The 21,055-nt window shown below is 37.6% G+C and overlaps 1 pseudogene; it reads right to left on the bottom strand.

The window, feature by feature from the left end:
* Positions 1–18,713: 18,713 nt before the first annotated feature.
* LOC119625201 (ras-related protein Rap-1b-like) lies at positions 18,714–19,560 on the bottom strand (annotated as a pseudogene).
* Positions 19,561–21,055: the final 1,495 nt, after the last annotated feature.

Genomic DNA, 21,055 nt, shown 5'->3' with positions numbered 1-21,055 from the left:
TCTAGATAGAGCATTCACTCCTGATAAGGCCAGTGCTTGTCCTGGGGACCGCAGGCCTGTTATCTTAACATAGCCCTCACAGTTGGGTCTCTTGAGACCCATTTCCAGGCTCTCTTGTTCCCCTGGGAACCCCTGACTATTCAGTTCCCAGAGGAAGAGACAGAAGTAGAGGTTTAGGAGGCAAGTAGGGTTAGGAAGAGAACATAGTTTTCTTGTAACTTGAAATAAATGGCTTGGGGTATACCAACTATTGAGAAATCCTCTTGAAACCAATTGAGCAAGGGTTTCGGAGTGAATATTACAGTAAGAATTCAGGGCAGATATAAAAGTAACTAGAAAAGCACAAAAATGCCTACACTACCTGTGTCATCTACACTACATACACTATAGGAACATATAGGTGTCTTGGTTGTGGACAGTAAACTGTAGTTGAGCGAGACTGTTGTATCTGGGACAAACTTTACTGGTAAGTAAAGGCCATGTGCTCCTTAGGTTTGTTAGTGAAATAAGCTCCCAGAAAAATAGACTTTTTTGGGGATATTTTTGACATTAAAACTTTTCTCATTTGATAGTTATATTCATCATCCATGAACATTTTTGGAACATTTACTACATCCAAGGTGTTAGGCTTCATCTTTTGTTGTTAACATTTTATATTCTTCTTGCTTATATTATAGTATATCAATTGAGAGTTTCTTGACTAAGAATTAAAATAAACTGAAAATGTCTTAACACAAACCTGATATCACTTAAAGAAGTCTGGAAGTTAGTGGATCTAGTGTTAATTTTAATTGATTTTCATATTAAAAACATTATAGAGTAAAACCCTAAGTTTGCATGAATTTAAAACCAAAATTGGAGCTATGAAGAAAATTTGAGCTCCCGCAAAGCTCAAAGCTCAAAACTCAAAGCCCACATCTAGAGATGGGCATCACCTCCACTTAACCCTTAATGCTCTTCTACTGTCAGGGTTCTCCCAGGGCGAAGATTCAAAGACACAGTGCTCAATAATCTTGTCAACACAGTGGTCTTCATGATTCGAATGGACAACTCAAGTCTAGTTTTTCACACATGTTAAAGTGATTTAGTTAGGATTAACTTTTCAGAATTCTAGAGATCAGGGAAGAATAGTCTGATTAAACTGATTGACCAAATGATATGTTTTTAGGTAAATAAGAAAGCCCCAATTCAAGATCATAGGGATAATTTTAGTTCCCCAAAAACCAAAGCTTAGCATACTAACCAAGACCTGCGCTATCTTAGATCTCTGTTTTAGTAACTCCTTTGAAATATAGGCAGTAGATCTCATGTATTCTGAGAATTACCTAATACCATGTCAATTAAATAAAATTAATTTTATTTAACCCAATATATCAAAAATATCATTAAATATGTAATCAATATTAACAATTGAGCTTACACTTACAGGATGTCCCAATTCACACTAGCTACCTGCCAAATGCTCAGTTGCCACATGTGACTAGTGGCTACCATACTGGACAGGGGCAGCTCTAGAAGGTTAAAAATTGAAGAGAAAGGTTAGAAACTAGATTATAGGAAGAGAACAAGAAATGTGCCAGTGACTCTGGGAATCTAAGCCTATTATTAAATATTTATTTAAGAAGTGTTATTATTACAATGAATAATAATAGACTTAAAATATTACCATTACCCCTGAAAGCTTTATTCGCATTTCAAAACCGAGAGATGTTTAGTTATAGCAACCCTTAGAATGCAATTTCCTGTAGTTCAGGGATTGTTTCTCCACTGTGTTTGTTCATTGGTTTTTGTTTCTATTTTTTATGGTGGTAGGGGTTATTCTAAACTTTGAAGTCATAGTTATACATAAAATAAATTTCCTCCTTAAAAGGAGCAGGACCATTCAAATGACACATTCCAGCCTCCTAAAATGAAAAGAATACTAATGACTCATTTAAAACATTATCTGGCTAATGGCAGTTTGATGTTAAGGTTATAAGGTTATGAACTTTAGGGTCACATAAACTTGGGTTTCATTTCCAAGTCTGCTACCTCCTATCTATGTGTACCCGAGAAACTTTTAAACTTCTTTATGCCTCAATTTTCTCAACTATAAATGGACATAGTAACAATTATTTTATTGAATCTTAAGAGAATGGAACAAGATAATGCTCATAAACCATTCTCCAGTGAGTAGTAAACACTTATTAAGTTTAAGAGAACATGCCTCATGTCTGTTTCAAAATGGCTATGATTCTATGTCAAAGGCAGAAACCATCAGCACCATTCTGAATTACATGTATATTTCAAAACAAGGGAATTAAACTTTGATATGTTATGTAAACATTTAAATAGCTGATATGGTTTGGCTGTGTCCCCACAGCCAAACCTCATCTTGAATTCCCACGTGTTGTGGGAGGTACCTGGTGGGAAGTAATTGAATCATGGGGCCGGGTCTTTCCCATGCTGTTTTCATGATAGCACGTAAGTCTCATTAGATCTGATGGTTTTGAAAAGAGGGGGTTTCCCTGCCCAAACTCTCTTTTTGCCTGCTGCCATCCATGTAAGATGTGACTTGGTCCTCCTTGCCTTCCGCCATGATTGTGAGGCCTCCCCAGCCATGTGGAACTGTACGTCCATTAAACCTCTTTTTCTTCCTAGTTTTAGGTGTCTTTATCACCAGCATGAAAACAGGCTAATACAACAGCATATCTTCAAAATTCCTGCTGCAGACTCTTTCTACCTTAATAATGACCTTTTAAATAGGAATCTTGAAAGAAGCTCCCAAACCAGTTTACTTCCCACTCACTAGGCAGGCAATGGGCACACAAGCCTGCTTTCTTGATGATACTGCAGCTCTGCACTGAGGTCCACTCTCTAGACTTTCTCCTATTAATGTTCTGATGCCTGTGGTTTGCACTAACCTGTTTTTGAAGCCCAGTCTTTGAGAGTAAAGTAAATATTGTGTTGTTATATGTTGGAGGAATTTTGCAACCATTTTGCATTGGGAAATTTTGTATCAAAGGGTACAATCGAAAACTTTGTCTGAAATATATTATGCAATATTTGCAAATGCAGACTAGCTGATTGAAGAAAGAAATGCGGATCTTTGCTAAGTCTGAAGTCGTGGTTTCCTACTCCATCTTCTATGAGTTTAAATAGTACTTCTATCATTATGATAGAACTTCTAAAATGAGACACTTTATGCTTACTTGTGATCTGTAAGTGGGCAAAGTGCTCTCATTGAAAGTATGTGAGAAATACTGATAAACTTTTTCATTAAATATAAATAGCTGCAAAAGTTGTGTAGATGTTTTTAATTTGTGAGCAGATAACCTTGTTAACTTAGGAAAGACTAATTCACTGATTTAATTAAAATCATAAATTTAATATCTCACTAACAATAAATAAAATTGTGTAAGGTGTAAGCAATGTTATATTTAAAATAGCAGCCTGCATACCTGGCCCTCAATCCCTACAAGCCTGTCCTTTTTTCTCTTTAATACTTTTCACCATATAATAACTTACATGTTTTACTTGCTTATGTCTGCCCCCTCCTCCCCCAACCCTACTCAATGAGGACAGGGATTTTTATCTGTTTAGTTCACTGTTGTCTTCACAGTGCCTTGCATAGTCTTTGGCAAATAGCAGGCACTAAATAACTGTTAAATCTTTATGTGACAAATCATTATGACTAACTTACCCTCTAACTTAACATGAACTTCTAAAAGTACAAAATTTTAAAACATGTGAGGTAATTTATTAGGAATTTCCCATGTGGCGGGCACCAAAATTTTGAGGTTGAATCAGTTATTACCTCCATTTGCAGATGAGAAAATTGAGGCAGACAGAACTTAAGTAACTCCTGCGGTCACTTAGCTTATAAGTGGTAACATCAGGGTTGAACATTGACTAATATGGGAGTCCATGGTGTAACTACTGTATTATTTCTAGGAGATGGTGTCAGATTAAATAAGCAGGAAGCCATTGGCCTGAGGCTATCTCCATTCTTTAAGTTTTTATGTAATAAACTGCAGCATAGCTTAGTACTTAAATAAATAAACACTTAATTTAGAAGCACACTTTTGTAACAAACAGTTGAGCTTCAGCCAGTCATGGGCTGGCAACTGATCAGACCATGCTCCAATAAGTCAAAAGACTCATCACACCATGCCCAAATAAGGCAACTGTCTAGCTGTAGCCAACCAGATGATTTATATACTTTCTTCAGTGTTCAGCCTATAAAAGCTCATTGCTCATGCTGCTGGGTGGAGCTCTCTCAGCCTCTCCTGGGTCTGAATGCTGTCTGATTCATGAATCATTCTTTGCTCAAATAAACTTTGTTTAATTTGTCTTAAGTTTTGTTTTTAAATTTTTTTTTTTTTTTTTTAACAATAGAAACGGTGAGGGCTTTAGTGCCACAGGCCTGATGTAGGGGATAAGAGAAATAAAGTGCATCAAAGTATCTAACAACATGTTCTACCACCTGATAAACTCTCCATACATGTTAAAGTTCAAGAACCATTTCTTGATTTGTCAAGAACCTCACTTTAACACTGCAATACATTTTGAAGCAAAGAAACCTGAAAGATCCTCATTCTTCTTGTTCCTAGGTGAACTTTAAGGTAACTTGGAAGGATAGTTTTGTAGTCTGAACTCAGTATTCAGAGTTGATTTTTTGCTCAGACTAATTAAGCATAAATGGTAAACAACAATAAGTGATGTATTTAGTAGTGTTTCCTTTTCTTCTCCTAAGAATTGGTTCTCGAGGGTAAAAGTTTCTGTCCCCACCCCCTTGACCTAATCCCATCTCTCATTGAGGTTCTCTTCCTCCATGAGCCTCCACAAGGTGGGTAGTCTGCACAGTGACTGGTGCTGCAATGGTATCATGTAGGATTCATGGGCCTCAGTATACTGGGAGTGGAGAAACTGCATAGAGGACATGGTTGGGGATATTCACGAGGAAGAAAAACAATGAAAACCCTATTTCAACTTTGGCTCCTGTATCTCTGGAGCCTGGGAGAAAAAGAAAAGGCTCAGAAGCCTGGCTTTACTTTTGAAAATCTCTTACCTTTACCACTAAAGCAGTTTTCACTTCAGGGCTACTTTAGGTAAAATGTGTAGAGGGTCATCCAATATCTGGGCTCAATTTCTAGAAATAGCTTCCATTAAGACACCCAATGTCTTTTAGTCTACTATTAAATTTAAAAGGCTCAAAAATGCAAATACTTGGGATAATTAAATAAAAGGCAATGCTTTTGTTAAGAAGAGGAGTTAAGAAGGCAATGGATCTCTAGAAGGAGCGGTGGTAGGTTGCTCTGAAGCTATGGACAGCAGGGTCGAGATAAACCATAGGGATATCAGTGCATGAGGCACCAGTAATATTATTGGAGACTAGTGGTTCTGATGCAGAAAATTCAGCTAGTAGCCAGTGAATGAGAACCAGTCATCAGTATGCAGATTATTTGTGAAGATACAAATTTAGATGTGTCTAACAGAAGTTTATGGAGCCCTGACTCTGGCCAGAGACTCAACAGCTGGAAATGAATCACAAGGCTAAAATGAGAAATTGAGCAAAATTGACCCAATACAGTCTTCATCTATGGAGTGAAGGTGCCTTAAATTCTGACCAATGGCAGCAATGAAAGCCTAAACCTAGGGGCACACATGAGTTACCTGTTGGAGGTGTCACTCGAGAGAAGCTGGGGTCTATGAGTGCTGGGAATCAGAGGAACAGACAAAAGATTTTATGAAATTTGTATAAACAAATCTCTAAAGATAATACTGGAAGTAATAAAACTACTGCTGTTATTGTAGCATTTGTCTTGCAGAAAATATGTAAACTAGGGAAACGTGAAGACATAGAAGTTTTCATTTTTTAAACCACTCAGAGAAAAATATTTTGGTATATTTCTATCAATTTTTTTTCTATTTTATTTTACATAGTTAAGATCATTATCATAAAAAATATATGGTTTTATATATAGTTATGCATCACTTAATGATGAAGTACATTCTAAGAAGTGCATTGTTAGGCAATTTTGTGTGAACATCATAGAGTGTACCTTCACAAACTTAGATGGTATAGCCAACTAGATGCCTAGGCTGTATGGTATAGCCTATTGCTTCTAGGTCACAAACCTATATAGCATATTACTATATTGGAAGATGTAGGCAATTGTAACACAATGATAAGTATTTGTGCATCTAAATATATTTAAACATAGAAAAGGTAGAGTAATACATGGCATGCAAGATAAAAAGTGGTACACCTGTACAGGGCACTTACCACGAGTGGAGTTTGCAGGACTGAAAGTGGATCTATGTAATTCAGTGAGTGAGTGGTGAGTGAATACAAAGGCAAAGGATGTTATTGTATACTATTATAGACTTTATAAACACTATACTTCAGCTGCACTAAGTTTATAAAAATATTTTTTCTTTCTTCAATAATAAATTAACCTTAGCTTACCACATAAACTTAAAAAAAGGTTTGACTCTTGTAATAACATAGCATTAAACACACACAATGAACAGCTGTCCACAAATATCTTCTTTATTTATATCCTTTTTCTATTAGCTTTCTTCTATTTAATTTTTTAAATTTTAATTCTTTACTTTTAAAACTTTCTTGTTAAAAGCTAGAACACAAGTGCATTAGCCTTGGCTTACACAGGATCATGATCATTAATATCTCTGATTTCCACCTCCAGATCTTGTCCCATTGAAAAGTTTTCAGCGGTAATAACACACATGAAGTGGCTTTTCATGTTTTTTAACAAGGCCTTCTTCTGGAATACCTTCTTCCTAAGAACCTACCTAAAGCCATTTTGTAGTTAACTTTTTTTTTTTAATAAGTAGAAGGAGCATACTCTAAAATAATGAAGTATAGTTTAGTAAACACATAAACCAAGACATAGTCATTTATTATCATGATCAAGTATTATATACTCTACATAATTGTATGTGTAATACATTTATACAACTAGCAGTGCAGTAGGTTTATTTACACCAGCATCACTACAAACACACGAGTAATACTTTGCACTACGATGTTATGACAGCTACAACGTCACTAGGTAATAAGAACTTTTCACCTCCATTACAGCCAATGGGACCACCTCCATATATCTGGTCTGTCATTGACTAGAACATCATTAGGTGGCTTATGACTGCACTTCTTTCTACCTAATATCATAGCATTAATTTCCTCAAGTCATTAAAAATTCTTCATGAAACTGATTTTTTTTTTTTTTTTTTTTTTTTTTTTTTTAAACAAGTTCTCGCTCTGTCACCTAAGCTGGAGTGCTCACTGCACCCTTTGCCTCCTGGGCTCAAGTGATCCTCCTAGCTCAACCTCCCAGACACTGATTTTCAATGACTATTAAATATACTCATTCAAAGAAAAAGCAACCACTTAAAATTTTAGAACTTTAGGTTTCTGAAAAGGCTCCAGACTTGAAAGTGGCAGGGAAAAATGTTCTGAATAATAATAACAATGACAATGATAAAAACATCCCCTGAGTACTCAGAAGTAAATATTTGAGGACGATAAAAAAAAAAAGGCCCTAAATTATGCCTTTTACAATGTGATTTTATTTTTCATCATGTCATGCAAAAGGCATGCTGTGATTGATCCCGTTTTCATCTTCAAGCCTCAGGGATGGAATGCAGAGAACAAGAATGTCAAATAGCCCACTTGTGCATTTCAACAACCAAGTTCCTAGCCTAAAATAACATTTTAATTTAAAAATTATACGGCATTAACAAATTGCAGACCAGAAGCTAAACTTATCTGTTTTCAGATTCTATTCTTCTAGGCTGGGACATTGGCTTTTAAAACTCAAATACTAATTATTTAATATTTTTGTTCTTTGCACTCTATGGCATCATCTCTTCCCCAAGGCACAAAGATGAGATACACTGGGTGTAAGGAACTTAAATGAGGAAAATATCAGGTGGGATATCTTGTGATATCATTGATTAATATCACAAAATATTCCCTGAGAGAAATAATTATTGCTCTGGTGATGTTCAGTGTATCTGTGTTTTGGCCAATTTCAAGGTTCAACCTATGGTAGACTATGGCCAGGCTTGTAGTGGGCCTGATACTGCAGTAAGACATGATGGCAAGCCAGAGCAATTGGGCAAGAGAAAGAAATAAACGGCATCCAAATTGGAAAGGAGGAAGTCAAATTGTCCCTGTTTGTAGATGACATGATCTTATACATAGTAAAACTTGAAGACTACCACAAAACTCTAGGAACTGATAAACACATTTGGTAAAGTGGCAGGATACAAAATCAATATACAAAAATTGGTAACATTTCTATACATTAACAAAGAACTAGCTGAAAAGGAAATCAAGAAGGCAATTTCTTTTACAATAACTACAAAAGAATACCTAGCAACAAATTTAACCAATGAGGTGAAATGCCTTCACAAGGAAAACTACAAAACACTGATGAAAGAAATTGAAGAAGATACAAACAAATAAAAAGACATTCTACACTTATGGATTGGAAGAATATTGTTAAAATGACCATACTATCCAAAGCAATCTGCATTCAATACAATCCGTATCAAAATATCAATGTCATTTTTTATAGAAATAGGAAAAACAATCCTAAAACTTGTATGGCACCACAGAAACCCCCAAATAGCTAAGGAAATCCTAAGCAAAAAGAACAAAGCTGAAGGCCTTACACTACCAGACTTCAAAACATACTACAAAGCTCTAGTAACCAAAACAGCATTGTACTGGCATAAAAACAGACACATAGACCAATAGAATAAAATAGAGAGCCCAAAATTTACTTCACCTATGTCTAGCAAACTGATTTTTGACAAAGGTGCCAAGAGCACTCATTGGAGAAAGGACAGTCTCTTCAATAAATGTGCCAGGAAAAGTAGATATTCATATGTAGAAGAATAAAACTAGACATACACCTCTCACTCTATACAAAAATCAACTCAAAATGAATCGAAGACCTAAATGTAAGACCCAAATCTATAAAATTACTAAAATAAAATGTAGGAGAGATACTTCAGAGCATTGGTTTTTAAAAAAAACTCTATGAATATGAGCTCAAAAGCACAATCAACAAAAGTAAACAAATGGGGTTGTATCAAACTAAAAACGTTCTTCACAGCAAAGGAAACAATCAACAAGTGAAAAAATAACCTACAGAATGGGAGAAAACATTTGCAGACTATTCCTCTGATAGGGAATTAATATTCAGAATATACAAGAAACTCAGTCATCTCCACAGCAAAAAATCAAACAATTTGATTTAGAAAATGGACAAATGATCTGAGAAGACATTTCACAGAAGACATACAAATGGCCAACAAATATATGAAAAAACGCTCAATATCATTAATCATTAGGGAAATGCAAATAAAAACCACATTGAGATATCATGTCACTCCAGGTAGGATGGCTATTATCAAAAAGACAAAAAATAATAATGGCTGGCGAGGATGTAGAGAGAAGAGAACCCTTATACACAATTGGTGGGAATGTAAACTGGTAAAGCCACCATGGAAAATAGTTTGGAGGTTCTTAAAAAAAAAAACTGCAAATGGAACTACTACCATATGATTCAGCAATATCACTACTGGGCATTTATCCAAAGGAAGAACATCAGTATATTAAAGAGACATCTTCACCTACATGTTTATTGCAGCACTATTCACAATAGCCAAGATATGAAATCAACTTAGGTATCCAACAACAGATAAATAGGTAAAGTAAATGTGGCATATATACACAATGGAGTACTATTCCACCACAAAAAGAATGAAATTCTGTCATTTGCAGTAACATCGGTGGAATTAGAGAACATTAGGTTAAGCAAAATAAGCCAGGAACAGAAAGCTACACACTGTATGTTCTCACTTATATGTGGAAGTGAGTTAAAAAAAGGTGATGTAATAGAAGTAAAAAGTAGAAAGAAAGATATGGGAGAGTGGGAAGGGTAGGGAGAACAGAGGGATAGAGAGAGATTTGTTAAAGAATACTAAATTATAGCTAGATAGGAGGAATAAGTTCTAGTGTTCTATACCATTCTAAGATGACTATAGTTAACAACAATATATGACATAGTTTCAAATAGCTAGAAGGAGGATATTGAATGTTCCCAACACAAAGAAATGATAAATGTTTGAGATGATGAATATGTTAATTACCCTGATCTGATCACTACACGTTATGCACATGGGAACGTCACTATGTACCCCATAAATTGTGTCAATTAAAAAAAAAAAAAAGAGAGAAATGATGGCAGAAGTGTGTGCTTGAGTAAGAATTTTCTTGCATGCAAAATTCTTAGTTCTTGAATATTGACACAGCTACTCTCTAGCCTAATGGTAAAAAAGCAGTGGGTCCATATTCGGGGCTCTTTTTTATGACTGTAAAATTTAACTTTCCTTGGGTCATGATATTTCTTGCATACAACTGAGTCTGAGGATATACACTTTATATTTTGAATGCATACAATTTCAAAATTCATAAATGTATCTGATGACATAAAATCGATTCTGTTGCTAACCAGTTGTAGTGCTCATCCCAAGGAAGCAAGATTAGAATTAGATGATGGGAACCATTTTAACAATTTGCTCTTTCACAAAGCTACCTCGCTGATGCAGTTTATGAAAAAGGCCATTGTGTCAGAATGTAATCTCTTAATTGTAGAATTGATCCTATGGAAAATTTGATTTATTATAAGGAATTGTGCAGAAGTTTCAATCTTGTTTGTTAGGACAACATTTTAATACTTTCACCTAAAATTTTGTTCAGACACTTCAGAGGAACTTGCTTGGTCTGAACTTTTGTTATATATTTAGAATATCTTATTCTAACTTGAGATAAATTAGGAGGCTTATACGTCTTATTGTTTCAAATCATAGTGCAGAATATTTTAAAAATTGTTATTTTTCAATTTATTTTTGAATCTCTAATGCTCATGGTACAAAATTCAACCATAATACTAGGTAGTCAGTAAATCTTTTTCTTTGTCCCTTGAGGAGACCACCAGTTGCCTATAAACTATGACCCTCTACCCCAATGGTGGTTTACTATACAGGCAATCTTTATCCAAAATGTGTAACCTGGTCAGGCGCGGTGGCTCACAACTGTTATCCCAGTACTTTGGGAGGCCGAGTTGGGCGGATCACCTGAGGTTGGGAGTTCGAGACCAGCCTGACCAACATGGAGAAACTCCGTCTCTACTAAAAATACAAAATTAGCCAGGTGTGGTGGTGCATGCCTGTAATCTCAGCTACTCGGGAGGCTAAGGCAGGAAAATTGCTTGAACCCCAGAGGCGGAAGTTGTGGTGAGCTGAGATCATGCCAATGCACTCCAGCCTGGACAACAAGAGTGAAACTCCATCTCAAAAAAAAAAAAAAAAAAAAAAAAAAAAAAGTGTAAGCTGAAACCATACAAAGTGATCTTAATAATAGGTAGGAAAAATTACAATTGTCCTTTATCCTTTTCTCATCCTACAACTTAATTCAGAGAGAACCTCTTTTCTAGATCTTGGGAAATTGTCAACTGCTTTCTAAGTTTGAATCAGTGTTCAACATTTTATCCTTTGCATTTTTAATGTCATAAAATATTTCCAAGAGATATGTTTAATGTGAACTTTTTTGCCAGCATGACTTTCCCTGGAACATCTTCATCCTTTTCATCACAACCACTCTCTTCATTTATGTTCATCAATTTATCTTCACTTAATTCTTCTGACTGCAAGTCTAGAGTCTGTTAGAAAGTAGCCATATGAAGACTGTCATGGTCAGCAATTTCTAAGGGAATATAACTCCATTTGTGTTTGATTCAAATCTCACTTTTAGTTTTATTATTTTTTCATTTATTTGCTGCATTTTTATCTTTGTTGATCAATTTCTCCTTTCAATTATCTATTTTTCTAAATATCATTTTGTAAAATGTCATGTGGATTTACCACTGGAAAACAAGGAGGCAACACAACTATCTGCTTTGCTGTCTGTGCATGAACTAAATGACAGATATGCCATGACCAGTCACTAACAGACATTGAAAGAAGTGACATGATTGGCTTCTGATCACAATGCCCATCTATTATTTAGAGCTAATGTGTGACCAAGGGATAGCTGAGAAGTTTGAACGTTATGTAGTCATTCACAGTTAATATATTATGGGAACTAAAGTTTGAAATATGTTGTTGGGAAATGTGTTATTTAAATAAACTGTGATATTGTAAATATCTGCATATCAGAACCACACAAACGATGACTACCTATGTGATGGCAGATTAGATTTTCCAAAAGTGGTGCAATAATCTCTTCCATTTTACATGTACTTCTAGAATCCTGCCTTCCCCACATCAAGAGATAGGATTCTAATTCCTTTCTCCTTAAATCTGGGCAGGTTTGTGACTCTCTTGTAATAAATAGAATGCAGCAAATGTAACTGTGCCTTCTGTAGCTGGGTCATAAAATAAAATATGGCTTATGCTTTGAGAGCTGGAATACTTCCCTCAAGTTCTAAGCCACCAGGTACGCAGTCTGGTTGCCCAGAGACCATCATGCTGCAAGGACGTCCAAACAAACTTATGTGGAAAAGCCACATGGAGGAAATTATGTGAGTGAATTATGAGATCTAGTATTACATTATTGGACTTTTAGTCTGTTTTCAATATTTTTGTGATAAGAATGATTCTGCAGCAAGTATCTTTAAACACATTTCATTTTCCACTTCATCTTGCACAAGTGCAAATTTGTGTGCCAGTAAATTCCAAAAGGCAGAATAAGCATTGAATCTTATAATTGAAAGGATACTTCTTTTTCACAACCCACAAATACAGTTAGGTCAAGTGAGATAAAGAATGAATTTAGGATTTGAAAAACATATTTGGTAGTCCACTTTGTTAGTGAAGTAAAAGTTACAATTATTTCTTATATTAGTAAGGCAAAAGTGAGAAGATACATTTTGTTGGGATGAGAAAATCTCTTAGGCATTTTGTAGAAAGACGGCCACATTCCTCTGACCAAGAAGTCCAGAAGCTGCATATTCTTTAATCTATATTCCTAAAAACGCAAAAAATGGGCAAAGAACAAGCAGGCAACAGAAAAATTTTTTCAAGAAAACAAGTTTCAGGGATCAATGCTGGGTTCAGTATCTAGTCATCTCTATGTTTTACAATAGTTTTGTCAACCTTTACTAAAAGATGTGGAGCTCAGGAGGGAGAGCAAGATAGGGCAATAGAAAGCTCCACTGATCAAGCTCCCAGTGAAGACACCAACCTAACAACTATCTACACAGAAAAACACTTTTGTAAGAATGAAATATCAGGTAAGCACTCACAGTACTTGGTTTTACCTTCATATCACTGAAAGAGGCACTGAAGAGATAGAAAAAACAGTCCTGAATCACTGACACCACCACTCCCCGACCCCTGGCAGATGCTGCGCAATGCAGAGAGCATCTCTGGGCTCTGGAGGAGGGAGAACACAGCAACTGTGATGCAGTGAACTCAGTGCTGTTCTGTTAAAGCAGAAAGGAAAACCAGACTGAACTCAGCTAACACCTGCCCACAGAAGGAGCATTTAAACGAGTGCTAGCCAGAGGGGAATCATTGATCCCAGTGGTCCAACTTGAATGCCCACAATTCTCACAGCTAAGGGCCAAAGTGCTCTTGATCGCTAAGTAATTTTGAAAGGCAGTCTAGTCCATAACGACTGCTACTCCTGGTGAGTCCTAGGGCTGAACTAGGCCCAAAGACAGTGGACTGGTGGGGTATGTGATGTACTGAGGCATGAGCAGGGGCAGCCAAGGGAGTGCTGGCATCACCCATCCCCTTTCCCCAGACTGCACAGCTCATGGCTCCAAAAGAGACCCCTTTCTTCTGCTTCAGAAGAGGAGAGGGAAGAGTGGAAAGGACTTTGTCTTGCATCTTGGATACTCATTCAGCTACAACAAGATAGGGGATTGGTAAGAGTCATGAGACCACCATTCCAGGGCCTAGTTCCCAGATGGCATTTCTATATACACAGCCAGAAGGAAAACCACTGCCTTGAGGAAAAGGACCCAGTCCTGCCAGAATTAATCACCTCCTAACTGAAGAGTCCTTGGGCCCTGAATAACCAGGAGTGAAACCCAGGTACTACATCAGGGGCCTTGCTGTGTCTCTGAGACTTGCTGGCTTCAAGTCAGAGTCAGTACCTTATGAGTCATGGTGGTTACAGGGCAAAACTCCTCTGCTTGACAAAAGCAGAGGGAAAAGTAAAGGAGACTGTCTTGTAACTTAGGTACCAATGCCACCACAGATGGGCAGAGCACCAAGTGGGCTCTTGGGGTCCTTGATTCTAGGACTTGATTCTTAGACAGCATTTCTGGACCTGCCCTGGGACAGAGGGGAGCCCAGTACCCTGAAGGGTGAGTCCCCAGGCCAGGAAGCATTCACCACAAGGTGACTTAAGAGACCTTGCGCCTTACAAGAACATCAGTGTTAGTCTGGCGGTACTCCTCATGGCCAAGGGTGGTGGTAGCTTTGGAGTGAGGCTCCTGTGCCTTTGGAAAGTGAAGGGAAAGGTGGGAAGGATTACATATTGTACTTTGAGTACCAGCTCAGCTATAATACAGTATAACACCAGGTGAACGTCTCAGGTTTTTGACTCTAGTCCCTGACTCTCGGATGGCACTTCTGGACACACCTGAATCCTGGGGGAATCTCACTTCCCTAAAGGAAAGACACAGGCCTGGCTGGCTTTGCCACCTGTTGATTGTAGAGCCTCAGGAACTTGAGCAGACATAGGCAGCAGCCAGGGAGTGGTGATAGCAGGCCTTGGGCAAGACCCAGTGCTGTGCTGGCTTCAGGTCTGACCTGGCACTGTCATAGTGATGGTGGCCACAGGGATGCTTTTGTCACTCTACCCCCAGTGCTTGGTGGCTTAGAACAGAGAGAGAGACTCTGTAGGTCTGGGAGAAAGTAAGGGCAGAGAACAAGAATCTCTGCCTGGTAATCCAGAAAATTCTCCTGGATCTCGTCCAAGACCATCAAGGCAGTACTTCTATGGTCTGTAAGAACAACAGTGTGACTGGGACTGGGGTGCCCCCTAAAGCAGAACAGCTTAGATTACAACACGCAAGTCCTTTCAAATGTCTGGAAAGCCTTCCCAAGAAGGATAGCTACAAATAAGCCCAGACAATGAAGACTACAATAAATACCTAACTATTCAATGCGCAGACACCAAAGAATATCTGCTAGCCTCAATGTTCACCATTCAGGAAAACATGACCTCACCAAATGAATTAAATAAGGCACCAGGAACCAATCCTGGAGAAACAGAGATATGTGACCATTCAGACACAGAATTCAAAACAGCTGTGTTGAGGAACTCGAAGAAATTCAAGATAATGTAGAGCAAGAATTCAGAATTTCATCAGATAAATTTAACAAAGAGATTGAAATAATTAAAAAGAAGCAAGCAGAAGATCTGGAGCTAAATAGTGTAATTGGCATACTGATCAATGCATCAGAGTCCTTTAATAGCAGAAAGGATCAAGCAGAAGAATGAGTGAGCTTGAAGACAGGCTATTATGAAAATACACGGTCAGAGGAGACAAGAAAAAAGAATTAAAAACAATGAAGTATGCCTATGGGATCTAGAAAATAGCTTTAAAAGGGCAAACCTAAGAGTTATTGGCCTTAAAGAGGAGGTAGAGAAAGAGATAGGGGTAAAACGTTTAATTCAAAGGGATCATAACCTAGAACTTCCCATACCTAGGGCAAGATATCAATATCTGAGTACAAGAAGGTTATGCAAGCAAATTTAACCCAAAGAAGACTACTTCAAGGCATTTAATAATCAAACTCCCACAGGTCAAGGATAAAGAAAGACTCCTAGGCTGGGTGCGGTGGCTCATGCTTGTAATCCCAGCACATTGGGAGGCCACAGTGGGCAGATCATGAGGTCAAGGGATTGAGATCATCCTGGCCAACATGGTGAAACGCTGTCCCTACTAAAAATACAAAAATTAGCTGGGGGTTGTGGCAAGTGCCTGTGGTCCCAGCTTCTTGGGAGGCTGAGGCAGGAGAATCACTTGAACCTCAGGAGGGAGGTTCAGTGAGCCTTGGGAGGTGGAGGTTGCAGTGAGCTGAGATTGTGCCACTGCACTCCAGCCTGGTGACAGAGTGAGACTCTGTGTAAAAAAACAACAAAAAAACCCCCCAAAAACAAAAACAAAACAAAACAAAACAAAATACAAAAAAACAAAGACAGACTCCTAAAAGCAGCAAGAGAAAAGAAACAAATAACATACAATGGAGCTCCAGTATGTCTGGCAGCAAACTTTTTGGTGGAAACCTTACAAAGAGAGAGTGGCGTGATACATTTAAAGTGCTGAAGGAAAAAATCCTTTTACTCTATGATAATACCAGATCCATCCTACAAGAAATGTTAAAGGGAGTACTTCAATCAGAAAGAATAGGACATTAATGAGCAATAAATAATCACCTGAAGGTACAAAACTTACTGTTAATAGTAAGTATAATGGTAACCACAGAATATTATAACACTGTAATTGTGGTATGTAATACTCTTATCCTAAGTAAAAGACTGAACAATAGGGCTGGGCACGGTGGCTCACGCCTGCAATCCCAGCACTTTGGGAGGCTGAGGTGGGTGGATCACCTGAGGTCAGGAGTTTGAGACCAGCCTGGCCAAACTGGTAAAATCCCATCTCTTCTAAAATACAAAAATTAGCTGGGCATGGGGGCGGCTGCCTGTAATCCCAGCTACTCGGGAGGCTGAGGCAGGAGAATCACTTGAACCCGGGAGGTGGAGGTTGCAGTGTGCCAAGATTGCACCATTGCACTCCAGCCTGGGCGACAGAGCAACACTCTGTCTCAAAAAAAAAAAAAAAAAAAAAAAGACTGGACAATAAACCAATCAAAAGTAATAACTACATTTTTTCAAGACATAGTACAATAAAATATAAATAGAAATAACAAAAAGTTAAAGAGCAGGGGGATAAAGTTAAGGTGACTTTTTATTAGCTTTCTTTTTGCTTATTTATGCAAATAGTGTTAAGTTGTTATCAGTTTAAAATAATGAGTGCGTGTGTGTGTGTGCCTTTTTTTTTTTTTTTTTTTTCAATAATGCAAACCCTTGCATGGCAATCCAAATTTATTGAACTACTGATGCTAAGTTATGGAAAGTTGCACCACCTTAATTAGGGCTTTTAGTTTACATTTGGCCATTTCAAAGTAGTTGTAACATTAGGTTGATCTATTTAAATATTGTGGCTCTTTGTTGGATAGATATACAACCTTTACATCCAAACATTAATGCATACAAGTCAACAAGGCATTGTTAGGTAAAACAACAACAGGTACTGCAAATTAGCCCTTTTGACCAATTACACATGATTAAAATTACTTCCCACATTCACATCCACAGTACTCATCCACCATTTAACATGTCAACCAAAATGTTACACATGTGAAACAATCAATAACAGGCAAAAATACTAAACCTGTATATTTCATATTGCAAATACAATATGCATGAGCAAGCAAGGGATTCACAGTGAGAATCCATAGCTGCAGAAGCCTGAAAGATTTAGAAAAATTGTTAAACCATTAAAAAATTGTTTGAAAATATCCACTTCTTGTTGTAGACTCTTACTGTACACACAGCTATAAACATTTTTCCTATGTAAACAAAAAAGGAAAAATATAATAAGAGATTTGAAAAGTCTGAACATTTCTTTCCCAACAGATATTAAAGGCAACATCTTCAAATTAAGATATTATACTGAAAGGAGTATCATATTTTAAAGACAAGATCACTGCTTCATAGTTCTCTTTTTTTTTTTTTTTTTTTTTTTTTTTTTTTTTAGACGGAGTCTCGCTCTGTCGTCCAGGCTGGAGTGCAGTGGCCAGATCTCAGCTCACTGCAAGCTCCGCCTCCCGGGTTTACGCCATTCTCCTACCTCAGCCTCCCCAGTAGCTGGTACTACAGGCACCCGCCAACTCGCTCGGCTAGTTTTTTTGCATTTTTTAGTAGAGACAGGGTTTCACTGTGTTAGCCAGGATGGTCTCAATTTCCTGACCTTGTGATCCGCCCGTCTCGGCCTTCCAAAGTACTGGGATTACAGGCTTGAGCCACTGCGCCCGGCCTTCATAGTTTCTCTTTAAAAAATTAAAAAACTATATAGCTGTGTTAATCAAAATGCTTATTTTGTACAATGATAATGATCTTGAATTTTTTAAAAAAAATATGATAAGCTACACGTATCAACAAAACAAAGGTATCTAGAGCAGTCTGTATAGGATCTCTTTGGACTTTCCTTTTTTATGCTAAAATAGTGGTGGTTTTAGAATTTGCATTATTGTACTCTCCAATACAAAGCATGGGGCATGTTCAAGTATACAGTACACCATTTTCATACATGTACAACATTGGTGGATGAAGAATGTCTCTTAGCAGTAATACTGGAGGTAGCTTCTGGTTTTACCAGCTGCATATTCTACAACTATTAGATAAGTAAAAATCTCTCTTGTGCTACTGGAAAGTTATTAGAATGTGCAAACTGATATGGCATCTTTCATCTGTCTCTTAAAGGGTACCACCACAAGAGAGTCCACTTAAGATGTTGGTAGGTTTAACAAAGTTGGAATTGCTCAGGCACTGCTGAATTGGGCAACATTCTTCAGACCTGGCTCAGAGCTACAGTGCATTTAGTATATTAAAGCAGCTGACATGATGACTTTTTGCAAGCCTTCCCAGGCACTGGAGGTTTTCTGTTAATTGTCACACTAGGTCATAAAAGTTTCATTACCTTATTTTTGAGATGGAGTTTCACTCTTTTTGCCCAGGCTGGAAAACAATGGCATGATCTCAGCTCGCTGCAACCTCCACCTCCTGGGTTCAAGCGATTCTCCTGCCTTAGCCTCTCGAGTAGCTGGGATTAGAGGCATGTGCCACCACGCCTGGCTAATTTTGTGTTTTCAGTAGAAACAGGGTTTCATCATGTTGGCCTGGCTGGTCTCAAACTCCTGCCCTCAGGTGATCCACCTGCCTCGGCCTCCCAGAATGCTGAGATTACAGGCATAAGCCACCATGCCTGGCCTTATTAAGATTTATTTTTTATTTTGCCAAAGATTCTAAGAATGCACAGTTGTTCCATTGTCTTGCTAGATTTTGACCTTGTTCCTTCCCTACAACTCTTTTATCTTCCAAGTCACACCTATTACTAACCATCATTGGGACAATATCAGTGTCTTTAACTTGAATAATCTGTTCTCTCAGATCTTGTAAATCATAAAATGTGAACTGTGCTGGGATGGTATAAGCTAATACAAAGCCTTTTCCATTTTTATGTACAAACGCTTTATTGTTGTAAATTGTTCTGTTCCTGCAGTATCCAATATTTCAAGCATACAGAGTTGTGTATCTGTTTCAACTTGCTTTCTGTAATATCTTTTATTGTAGGATCATGTTTTTCAACAAAAGTTCTTTGTACAAATTGTACAGTCAAAGCAGAATTTCTAACACCTCCTGAGCCAAGAATGACTAATTTATACTCAAGCATGATACAAATTTTTTAAAACCTAGTACCTCTCATGCTGTCACCAGGTCTCTGCAGTCAGTGTTGCTCTGTGCTTTCTCTGAGTTGCTACTGCTGGTGCTATGGGGGTCTTGCCTCTGCCACTGCCACTCTGGCTGGTTTATATGCCTGAATAATGAGTTTTAAAATAGTATTTGCAAGCGTCATGGTAACCTCACATTGAAATCATATCACCAGAGAAAATCATCTTCACTAGAGGAGGACAAGAATGAAAGAAAGAAGGAAGGCCAAAACACAATAAGAAAACAACAAAATGACAGGTGTAAGTCCTTACTTGTCCATAATAACCTTAAATGTCAATGGGCTAAACTCTCTAATCAAAAGACATATACTGGCTGAATGGATGAAAACAAAAAACAAAAAACAAAAACCAAAAAAACCACAAAACCCTAAAAACCCGTTGATCTTCTGTCTGTAAGAAACACACTTCACCTATAAAGATACACAGAGATGGAAAATAAAGCTTTGTAAAAAAAAATTCCATGCCAAGAGCAGGAATATACTTATATCAGACAAAATAGAATTCAAGACAAAAGCAATAAGAAGAAAAGTAGGTCACTATATAAAGATAAAGGGGGTCAACTCAGCAAGAGGATACAACAATTTTAAATATATATATGCACCCAACACTGGAGCACCCACATATATAAAACAAATATTATTAGAGCTAAGGAGAGAGACAGACTCTAATACAATAATAGCTAGAGACTTCCACACCCCACTTTCTGCATTGGACAGATCATTCACACGGAAAACCAACATAGAAACATCAGACTTAATCTGCAATATAAACCAAATGGATCTAATTTACAGAACATTTCATCCAAGGGCTGCAGAATACACCTTTTTTTTTTTTTTTTTTTTTTTTTTTAAGAGGGAGTCTTGGTGGGTCGCTCAGGCTGCAGTGCAGTGGCGTGATCTCGGCTCACTGCAACGTCCGCCTCCCGGGTAGAGGCCATTCTCCTGCCTCAGCCTCCCGAGTAGCTGTGACAACAGGCGCCCACCACCACGCTAGGCTAATTTTTTTGTATTTTTAGTAGAGACGGGGTTTCACCATGTTAACCAGGATGCTCTCGATCTCCTGACCTCATGATCCACCCGCATCGGCCTCCCAAAGTGCTGGGATTACAGGCCTGAGCCACCACGCCCAGCCCAGAATACACATTCTTTTCCTCAGCACGTGAATCATTCTTAAGGATAGGCCAGATGTTAGGTCAAAAATCTAATCTCAAAACATTAAAAAAATTGAAATAATATCAAGCACCTTTTCTGACCAAAATAAAATAAAACTAGAAATTAATAACAAGAGAAATTTTGGAAACTATTCAAACACAAAGAATTTAAACAATATGCTCCTGAATGATCAGTGAGCCAATGAAGAAATTAAGAAGGAAATTGAAAAATTTCTTGAAACACATGATAATGAAAACACAATATACCAAAACCTATGGGATACAGCA

This window comes from Chlorocebus sabaeus, chromosome 13 (assembly GCF_047675955.1).
Source record: "Chlorocebus sabaeus isolate Y175 chromosome 13, mChlSab1.0.hap1, whole genome shotgun sequence".
Lineage (NCBI taxonomy): Eukaryota > Metazoa > Chordata > Mammalia > Primates > Cercopithecidae > Chlorocebus > Chlorocebus sabaeus.
The sequence above is the reverse complement of the archived record's forward strand: the minus strand, read 5'-3'. Positions and strand labels throughout refer to the sequence as shown.